Source organism: Miscanthus floridulus, chromosome 17 (genome assembly GCF_019320115.1).
Source record: "Miscanthus floridulus cultivar M001 chromosome 17, ASM1932011v1, whole genome shotgun sequence".
In the NCBI taxonomy this organism is placed as follows: Eukaryota; Viridiplantae; Streptophyta; class Magnoliopsida; order Poales; family Poaceae; genus Miscanthus; species Miscanthus floridulus.
Genome location: NC_089596.1, coordinates 62,622,778 through 62,632,723, shown reverse-complemented (window position 1 = coordinate 62,632,723; position 9,946 = coordinate 62,622,778).

Genomic DNA, 9,946 nt, shown 5'->3' with positions numbered 1-9,946 from the left:
CTACTTTCTAAAGTTTAATTGAATTTTCGCGCGACGACACCGATTAATTATAGGTTGAACTGAGTCTATCCACGAAAAGATCCGAAATTGTGCCAAACTTTTACACAGGTTCTAATGTGCCCTAGGGATAAGAATTTTGTGGAGGTCGATGAAAAAATCTATTGGGTCCAAGATGAAATTCACCCTCTTTTGTCTCATTCATCACACAAAAAAATATATTAAATAGGAAAAACTCATCAGAAAAACCTAAGATCCTATGTGGGGTCTTAATTTAGATGTACATGCTTGCCAAAAAAATTTCAAGCCATTTCGACATAGGAATACACATGCATGCACATGCTTCTATTTATTCAGTATATAAAAGAAATTTTTTAATATATATAAACATCACTGTCGGTTTCAAAAAACTGGCAGTGATGAACGAAACCAACAGTGATGCTGGTTATCATTGTCGGTTTATTTTGAAAGCTGGCAGTGATATATAAAAAATTAAAAAAATTGTGACAGCCCTCGGGTTCGAGCTCGGGTCTCGGGCAGTAGAGTTCTGAGACTTAACCGCTGCGCTAGTATAGGAGGTGTGTCAAGGCTAATTTATTTTTTTTCTTTTTGACCTTTTAGAGCTCTTAATAAATTATAAAATTAAACCAAAAAATTTGGACCACCTAGGACTCGAACACGGGTCTCGGGGTCTAAATTACGGGGTCTTAACCGTTGAGCCAGTCGAAGAAATTCGAAAGAAATGGAAAAGATATCTTACTTAACCCGTGTCGACAAAAGATGCTCGGTAGTCCATCGAGACGTATCCCGCGATGGTAGATTTGTTGGTGGAGGTGCGCGTAATTAGGAACCGGATTGTGACACAAGGCGTAGAGACAGCGATTTAGACAGGTTCGGGTCGTCTGATCGACGTAATACCCTACGTCCTGTGTCTTTGGTGTATTGTATTAAGATGTAGTAGATGTCGACTAGGGGACCCCTGCCCCTCCTTATATACTCTGGAGGGGTAGGGTTACAAGGAAAGTATACTATTTGGTACTATACAATATCTTACGGTGCACGTCGACCAGTGCCGTGCACGCCTTGATCTTGTGGGTTGGGCTACCTTTGAGGGTGCGGCCCATGTCTTGCCTTGTAGATATCGGGGGCCATACCCACACAGCTAGTCCCCAAGCCTGACAGTAGGTGACATAGTCACGGGGTGCCAGGGTCAGAAAGTAGAAGAAAGGCAGAAGACCGGTCAAGCAGGCAACCAGTCCACGGGTAGAGCCCTAAATTGAAAAGCACACATTCACCATAAGGTGAAGTGTGCCCACTTAGTCCCCGAGCCTGCTGGAAGATGAAGAATGAATCTTGTAGCAGGCTTAAAGAAAAAGAAGTCTAAAAGCTTGCCGACGTCGTCTGACATGCGCGTATCAAGACCCCAGACGTGCTACCCAAGATCAGCACCCTGGTCCGAACAGCATGGAGCAGCTTGATAGCACACCGATAAGGCGTAGCAAGATCCGACCATCAAGGGAGTCCTCGCCGCAGCTGGCGACGTCCGAGCACCGAAGAGTCCCCGGCGTAGCTGGCGTTGTCCGAGCACCGAGGAGTTCCCGGCGTAGCTGGCGACGTTCGAGCACCGAGGAGTCCTCGGCGTAGCTGGCGATGTTCGAACAACGAGGAGTCCCCGGCGTAGCTGGCGATGTCCGAGCACCGAGGAGACCCTGGCGTAGCTAGTGATGTCCGAGCACCGAGGAGTCCCCAGTGTAGCTGGCGATGTCCAAGCGCCGAGGAGCCCTCAGCGTAGTTGGCGATGTCTGAGCACCGAGGAGTTCCTAGCGTAGCTAGCGATATTTGAGCATCGAGGAGCCCCCGGCGTAGCTGGCAATGTCCGCAAGATGAAGTGTGCCCACTTAGTCCTCGAGCACAAAGAATCCGAGCGCTGAGAAGTCATTGGCGTAGCTGGCGACGTCCGAGCACCGAGGAGTTCCCGGCGTAGCTGGCGACATCCAAGCATCGAGTCCTCGGTGTAGATGGCGATGAAGCACGAGCGACGAACAGTCTGGTCAACTGGTCAGCGGCAAAGTGAGCATTGAGTAGAAGCGACCGGTGAACTGTCCGATCAACTGGTCGGCGACAAAGTCCATGAACCTAGCGGTCCGACTAGTTGATCGACGGAGAAGTCCGAGCTATAGGTGGTTCGATCACCTGGACGATGATCCTGCAATACAGATATGTAGAACGGGTAGTACATGATGTAAAAATATATGAACTCCAAAGAAAAATCAGCAATGGCGATGAAATAGTGTATGTAGCTCGGCGATCAGTTAGTGTGAACACTTAGTGTTATTCTAAAGATGTATTTATATTTAATATAAACCACCCGACCAGTTAGTGTGTAGCTGAGTCTCCAGCCCTAGCTAGCCTATTAACCATAATGTGGAGCGTAGAGCCCGCGTGCATATAGGAAGAACAAAGCGTCACTAAGGAGTCGCTGCTAACCACCCATAACGTAGAGGGTAGACGCTCATGCACGTGTAGGGAGGAGCCGGAGATAGGGCCATCTCTGAGGACATCCGAGCGTCAACATGACTGTTTGAGGGTTCACCTTAGGCTTAGCTGTATGTCATCTTTAAGATGGTATACATGAAAGAAAATCGTTTGAAGAGCAAACATGGAGAAAATAGCTCAGAGAAATATTATGGCGATATTCAAAGATTGGAGAATATTTAGAAGAATATTAAAGCTATGACTTAGCTTGATTCATGACCAAGTTGAGGAGTTGTTGAGCCGTAGTATCCAAGTAAAAGGATGTGGGCTCAATGGCTCACTTGATGGCTTGATGTAAGCAGACAGCTTGCTCCTAGTTTAGATGGGTTGATGCAATCGGACGAGTGCACGAAGTCATAGTCGGGCGAGTACATAGAGTCCTTATTGGATGAGTGTGTGGAGTCTCAGTCAGGCTCGGTCGTGGTGGAGTCGGCAAGAGCTGGGACCTAGGAATCGGAGTCATGCTTGATAGGACAGAGTCGGCCGGGGCTGGATAGTGCTGATGTGCACATTGATCCTCCGAGATGCTGCCACGTGTCGATGTACTTGCAAAATGCTGCACACCAGCACCTGAGCGATTTGTGCCATCTTGTTGCATGCCCACATGCTGCCACGTGTAGATGCAAGTTTCATCTTGATTAGTTTGTGTGGCCTATACATGTGCTCCTTTTTGGTCATGACACATGATCCTTGATCACCGAGACCCTGAATTGAAAATTTTTGGTGTGGTTGAGGTCGTCGTGCTCCAAGTCATTTCCATGTTGAACGCTACCATCGATTCATCATAGGTGTTGTTGAAAGAGGCCATCGTAGGAAGATGAGTTGCCGCAAACGACGTTGGTCTTGAGGTACGCCAACTAGTTCACCATAGATCAACACACACAGCCCCATCTATCGCGCCAACTATCAACAAAAGATGCTCGGCAATCCACCAAGGGGTATCCCACGATGGTAGATTTGTCGGTGGAGGTGCACATAATCAGGAACCGGATGGTGACACAAGGCGCAGAGACAATGATTTAGACAAGTTTGGGTCATCTGATCGATGTAATACCCTACGTCCTGTGTCTTTGGTGTATTTTATTGAGATGTAGTAGCTATCAACTAGGGGACCCCTACCCCTCCTTATATACTCTAGAGGGATAGGGTTACAAGGAAAGTATCCTATTTAGTACTATACAATATATTACGGTGCACGTCGACTAGTGTCGTACACGCCTTGATCTTGTGGGATGGGCTGCCTCTGAGGGTGCGGCCCATGTCTTGTCTTGTGGATACCGAGGGTCATACCCCCACAACCCATAACTGCTACACCACAATCACTGTCGGTTTAAAGAATGGCCCGACAGTGATGTTGCCTCATCACTATCGGTTTAGACTTACAACCGATAGTAATGAACCATTGGGATAACAAAAAGGCGCGGGGTGAAATTTCTCAAAGTCATTTCATAATTTATAAAATTGAACCAAAAATTTTGGGCCACCTGGGACTCAAACACGGGTCTCAGGGGCTAAATTGCGGGATCTTAACCATTGAGCCAGTCAGAGGAATTTGAAAGAAAGGGAAAAGATATCCTACTTAACCCCTCACTGCTACACCCCCATCACTGCCGGTTCGAGGAATGGCCTAGCATTGATGTTTCTTCATTACTATCGGTATAGAACTTACAACCGACAGTGATGAACCCTTGGTATAAAAGCAAGGCACAGGTTGAAATTTTCCAAAGTCATTTCAACCCCGCGCCAACCCCTCCCCCCGTGCCACTGGAGAACTACCCCACGCCGACAGGCACCACTATTCCCCGTGCACCCATCCACCGCCCTTCGCGTTGCCATTCCCAACCCTGCACTCCTCTTCTTCGATGCCGATGCCCGTGCACCATCCCACACCAGAGCACCGCCCCACGCTAGAGCACCATGCTGTCCATGCCCTCGTTCCTCATCCACAATGCCGGTCGTTCCCCTCCTCCTCCACGCCTGCACTCCCACCGCCGAGGCCTCCAGGAGCGTAGGTAGAGCTGCTTTCCCACCCCCATGGTGAGTGCGTGGCTCACTGCCCGCTATGTGTTTGATGAAATGCCCCACGGTGAGTGCAAGGGCCCTAGTATTTTATAGTTGCTTATGATACTTGCGCCCGCCTTTACCTTCATGCATGGGCTAGAGGCTGTATGGAAGCTCCTGTTTTTCTAGAAAATGAATGCACGCTCTTGAGAAATACATTCAAGTAAGTTAACTCTTGCACATAATTGAAGATAGGTCACTAAAACCAAACTATAAGCATTGCACTAGATATTGTATCTGCACCATGCTCGTTGCCTCTAGCAACTGTCAGTTATGTTTGTGATGAGGAATTGAGGATAGCTATTACTTTGTGTTTTGCATTTATAGGGTCAGGTGGCAGCACCTAATAAAACCGCAATTGTGCAATGTAGGAACATGTCTATTCTATTATTCTTCTTGGTTATAGCTGCTGCTGTCCACTATGATATGGAATTTTCTTTAAATTAATTCACCATGAAATGATATTGACTGTTGAGGCACATCGTGTGTTTTTGTTCAAGGTCAACTATACCAAAAATTGGTAGGTGTGTAAATCCTACCCGTTATGTGTGCTATATAACCATGTCTATCAAAATCATTCGGCTTGCATGATCCTCCATGGTTCCTATATAATTTTGGTATTGTGCATCAGTATACAGCCTATAAAGGCTTGCAATTAGAATGTTGGTCTACTCCATGGTTCCTATATAATTTTGGTTCTATGTTGAATGTTGGCATTTTAAACAACTGTTTTAACTTTTTAGACAAGAAAGTCTTTGTTACAACAACAACAACAACAACAACAACAACAACAACAACAAAGCCTTTAAGTCCCAAACAAGTTGGGGTAGGCTAGAGTTGAAACCCAACAGAAGCTATCAAGGTCCAGGCACGTGAATAGCTATTTTCTAAGAACTCCTATCTAAGGCTAAGTCTTTGGGTATATTCCATCCTTTCAAGTCTCCTTTTATTGTCTCTACCCAAGTCAACTTTGGCCTTCCTCTGTCTCTCTTCACATTACTATCCTGGCTTAGGATTCCACTACGCACCAGTGCCTTTGGAGGTCTTCATTGGATATGTCTAAACCATCTCAACCGGTGTTGGACAAGCTTTTTCATGCTAAAATCATGAAGAACAATTTAATTTGTTAGATGTTGCAAGTACCTCCTCTCACAATGTAGCTTGCTCCATGCCTCTTTATCTAGATAATATTTGTTCATTAGTTGTATGTGAACTTAATATTCTGATACATAATGTTTGAATGACAACCTAATTTACTTAAATGTATAGGCAACCATGACATGGTATGTAGTGCATGTTGGTCATGTGCCTAGGATTTATCGAACCTAGGAAGATAGCTATGCTCAAGTCAATCGCTACCCTGATAATTTGCATAAAAAATACAACACAGAAGCTAAAGCTTTGAGGGCCTACTATAGTCATCCGGCCTACCTTGCAAACCATGGGCAACCAGCCTACTATGGTACAATGAATGCAAACCATGGCCATTTGCTGGCACTGGAGATTGAAGAGAAGCCACCCGTCAGAGATGTGAAGATTAGGAGAATTGCTCCTTGGTCTTGGAAAGATGTCATGCTTTTATTTATGGCTATGGTCATTGCTTTTCTTATTTGGAAGTTGATGTAGGCTTAGTTTTGTAGAACAGTAGGTAGACTTTGTTGTATGTGGTCAATCAAACAATGAATTTGTTCTAGGTGAACATATGCTATTATTTGACTTTGTTGTATGTGGACTTATTATTAGACTTTGCATTAAACATATTATATATATATAATATGAACATATGCTATTAGTAGTTGTCCGCAGCCAAAACTAACCACAATCGTGTCACAGCCATGACTCGTCGTTGCCTATTACCCATCGTTGAAGAATAGAACGGCAACAAGAAGCGGCTGATATCACTGGGACGGGAGAGCCGCATGATCCAACAAACGGTGATAGTGTCAATCAGGACGGTGACAATGAGCAGCCATGGACCCTGTCCAGGCTGCTCGAGCTAGGTCAAAATAACCAAGATGGCCAGGTAACTTTGGTATCATGTGACTATGTAACCACACATGCTAATCAATTGAGAGGGTCATAGCTTACTTGGTGTCTCTAGCAGGAGCCTCCGCCAGCCGAGGAGCCAGAGGGTTTGGGTAGCAGGAAGGCCAGAAACAAGTGAGGCGTGTCAAAGATTCCTATTGGTAGAAATGCACACTAGCACATCACTGAGTTCAATGAATTTGGGGATCCACTCTCACCGCCTATAGCTTTGACCAAATATAAGACTATCCTCGGATTACTTGTAAGGGACTTCATCCCGATTAGGTACAGGAAGTGGAATGGGAAAGATAATGACCCGTGGAGGGTTCCCAAAAGTGAGAAGGATTACATATGGGATATCAAGATCCTAGAGTATTTCACTTTCCCAACAGAGTATGACAAGGAGGTAGTCAAGAAAAAAGCAAAAGAAATCATGGGGATATGCTTCAAGAATTTCAAGGGGACATTGTACAAGAATTTTATCCTCCAAAATAAAGAGCTAGATTTCGATGGTGGATAGTTTAGCAAGCAGAAGGACTTTCGGCAGCATTTCAAGGAATACAGGTTATCCGAGGAGTACTTAGAATTGGGCAGGAAGAATAAGGAGAACTTGCAGAAAGTGCTGAATCCTCATCATCTTGGCTCTCGTGGCTATGCCAAAAAGATGCCAGAATTTGAAGCAAAACTTGAAAAGATGGATCACCTTGCTGAGGAAGGCGTTTAGGTGGAGACCGTCCATTGGAAGCCAAGATCGGTATTATACTGTATGGGGAGGAATGTACGCCACGCTGAGGATGGGAGCTTTAGCTCCACAAATCCACCCATGAGTGAACTCATCCAGAGGATCTCATAGGTAACTGAGGAGGTGAGGCAAGAGAATCGCACTTCTAATAGGGAGAAAGATGTGCTCACCCAAGCACTCAGAACCAAGGAGCACCCTAGTCACACTAGAGGAACCGGTGTTGTTCCTTGGAAACTAGCATTCCCCAAAGAATCTCACTTACCGAAGCCGCTCGTGGGGTAGAGCGGATCAGGAGGCATAGTGTTTGAGGTGACTAAAAGAGATGGAAGATAGAATGGATGCACGAATTGAGGCGACTGTTGAAGCACGAGTCCAGCAAATTTTGCTATCCAAGGGGTCAGGAGTACCATAAAACCCTACTCCTATTGCCTTTAGCCCATAGTTTAGTGGTCGCAGCAGCTACGGATTGACCCCGCTCGATGAAGAAGATGCGAATGTGCCTCATTCGGTGGACGACATCACTGAACCCATCAATGTCAAGTTGTACATCCATCAAGAATGGACAAAGGACAAGGTGGCGCTTGGCCAGGCCTGGCCTGCGGGAGATGGGACCATTAATGGCCGCCCAATTCCACAGGGGTACGCTCGCATCACCATTGACAGAATACTTGATAAGAAGTATAACAAGATACACATTGAGTACCCTGCAACAAAAGACAGGCTGATACTTGGTCATAACAAGGGCTCTCGAGTGGCCTGGCGCAAGCGCTTCATTAAGTTTGACCACCAATTGTCTTCTGATGATGAGGACGACTACGAGTCTTCGCCCACCCACGATGATCACTCACCATCTCCCAATAGAGATCACTCCCCTCCTCATCCCTTGCCATTACCCCTAAGAAGACAGAGGTCTCCTTCTATTCCTCCTCGTCCGACTCCATCTTTATCAACCCAAAGAAAAGAGAAGACGCCTCCTCCTCCATCTTTGTCAGCCCCTGGAAAATAGAATTCTCGTCATCATCCTCCTCCTCCTCCACCTCAGCCCAGAACAAGATCAAAGGCATCCTTGCAATCATAGAAAAGGTCTTTGGATTCAGTCGCTAATGCTCCCAAAGTGGACCAACAAAAAAAGAAAAAGGTCGTTCAGTGGCAGCGTTACAAACTTGATGCAAGGAAAATTTACAACACACATCTCGAAGGAAGATTGTGTTAGTGTGGGAGGTACAACCCCGGATACCCATGGCAGACCACATGGGCCGCACCATCAGAGGTGGCCCAGCCCACAAGATCAAGGCGTGCACGACACTGGTCGACGTGCACCACAAGATATTATATAGTACCAAATATGATATTTTTCTTATAACCCTACCCCTCCAAAGTATATAACAAGAGGTAGGGGTCCCCTAGTCGACATCGATATACATCTCATATACAATACAATACACCAAAGACATAGGACGTAGGGTATTACGTCGATCAGACGGCCCGAACCTGTCTAAATCGCTGTCTCTGCGCCTTGTGTCACCATTCGGTTCCTGATTACGTGCACCTCCACCGATCAATCTACCTTCATAGGATACCCCTCGAAGGACTACCGAGCATCTTTTGTCGACAGTTGGCGCCCACCGTAGGGCTTGTGCATGCTGATCCCTGGCGAACCAAATGGTGTAACTCAAGATCAACATCCTTCGTGGCAACTCGGCTAATCGCATCAACATCCTTCGACAACCACGGTGCACGTCTTCGTATGCGGATTGACACTGCCAAGCTCCGACTATGTCCATCCTACTCCAACATGAGATCAACTTTGTTCCAGCTATCAAGCGAGCCGCTAAGCGAGCTGCCCGCATAGCCGACCAGATAACGACATACGACGTCGACCAGACATTCTATCTAAAGCTAAGTCATGCTTTAATATTCTTCTAAATATTCTCCAATCTTCGTATATGGCCATAATGTTTCTCCAAGCTATTTTCTCCATGTTTGCTCTCCAAACGATTTTCTTTCATGTATACCATCTTAAAGATGACATACAGCTAAGTCTAAGGCGAACCCCTAAATAGTCATGTTGACGCTCGGATGTCCCCAGAGATGGCCCTGTCTCCGGCTCCTCCCTACACGTGCACGAGCGTCTGCCCTCTGTGTTATGGGTGGTCGGCAGTGGCTCCTTAGAGATGCTTTGTTCTTCTTACACGCACATGGGCTCCGTGCTCCGCGTTATGGTTAACGGGCTAGCTTTGGCTGGAGACTTAGCTGTACACTAACTGGTCGGGCGGTTTATATTAAATATAAATACATCTCTAGAATAACACTAAGTGTTCACACCAACTGATCGCCGAGCTACATAAGCTATTTCTTCTCTAGAGTTCATATATTTCTACATCATGTACTACCCATTCTACATATTTGTATTGCAGGATTATCATCTAGGTGATCGGATCACTTGGTGCTCAGACTTCTCCACCGATCAACTGGTTGGACCGCTAGGTTCATGGACTTCATCGTTGACCAGTTGATCGGACTATTCGCGGGTCGCTTCTACTAAATGCTCACTTCGCCGCTGACCAGTTGACCGGACTATTCATC